Source organism: Erinaceus europaeus, chromosome 12, assembly GCF_950295315.1.
Source record: "Erinaceus europaeus chromosome 12, mEriEur2.1, whole genome shotgun sequence".
Taxonomy (NCBI): Eukaryota; Metazoa; Chordata; class Mammalia; order Eulipotyphla; family Erinaceidae; genus Erinaceus; species Erinaceus europaeus.
Window position 1 is genome coordinate 14,750,407 of NC_080173.1, and position 1,499 is coordinate 14,751,905.

Below are 1,499 nucleotides of genomic sequence, written 5' to 3' on the forward strand. Positions count from 1 at the left end.
AGCGACTACCCTCAAGACTGGAGGTAGCAGAGGCGTTCCTGCATCCATGGGTGAGGAGACAAGGGGTCTAGAAGCAAGAAAAAGGCAGGATCAGAGTGGCCCCTTTTGAAATTGTTGTGTCAGCACCACAGAGAATGGCAAAATACTGAGGTCAGGGAAGATGTGGCTCATCAAGAAAATGCCAGAACAGGGAGAAGAGACACTGTGGTAGCGTCAGCACGAGTGACAAAAGACAAGGCCTGGGCTACCAAGGGCTGAAACGGGCTCTTTCAAAAGACCCTGTTCAGGAACAGCACTTCGGGAGTGATTGAACCCACTTGAGAATCGCCACCTGCTGGGATCTGCCTGGACAAGTCCTGGCGTCTCCGTCAGCGGGGGTCCAAGTGCCCAGTGCAGAAGTTGACTCTGGGTGACCTCTGGATGGTAGCAGCATCTCTCCCTGACCACACTCCAAGACGAAAGCAGGCCCCTAGGACTGTGGTGGGGTCTCCATTGCCCCAGATAGACCCCAGCTGTGCTGTTCCTGTTCCTCTCTCCCAGGCTCCCCTCTGAATGAGGATGGAGAACATCACTACTCTCTAGTCTCTCTTTTCTTTTTAATTATTTATTTCCCCTTTTGTTGCCCTTGTTTTTTATTGTTATTGTTGTTATTGATGTCATCATTGTTGGATAGGACAGAGAAATAGAGAGGAGGGGAAGACAGACACCTGCAGACTTGCTTCACCACCTGTGAAGCAACACCCCTGCAGGTGGGGAGCCGGGGGCTCGAACCAGGATCCTTACACAGGTCCTTGCGCTTCGCGCCACGTGTACTTAACCTGGTGCACTACCGCCCGGCCCCCTCTAGTCACTTTTTTAAGAAAGAGGCCCGGCCAACTTCACACACTGGTGCTGTGACAGCCTTGGCCCCTTCCTTTGCTCCCTGCCTCACAGACTGAGCACTGCATGAGCCCCTCAAACAGCCCAGCCCAATTTTATAGTCACACACACACACAAACACACACACACACACACACACACACACACACGCACACACATTCACATACTGGGGCTGTGACAGCCTTGGCCCCTTCCTTTGCTCCCTGCCACGCACATACCCAGCAGTTACATTATCTCATATACCAAGCCCTCTGTCCTGCCCTGGGTGCTGGCTACCCCTCCTCTCCCCACAGCTCTGAAACATTGCCCCTCTCATCCATCCCTACACTTGCCTTTCACCCGCCACACCAGGATCTATCATGACATCCCACCAACAGCTTCATCACCCTGGACACACCCTGGCTGCTCCTGCCTCAGTGGCCAGCACTGAACCAAGCCCAGCCACCGGCGCCTGAGGGGCGACATCAAGCACAGCCTTGTCCACTTCTGCCACCTAAGACCAGGCCAGCAGGGGGCGCCCATGTCCACATCAAATCCCCATCATCTGTCAAGTGGTGACAGCTGCAGGGAAACCCAAGCACCTAGTGACACCTGGGGCATAAACTCCCAAGGGCGGCCCA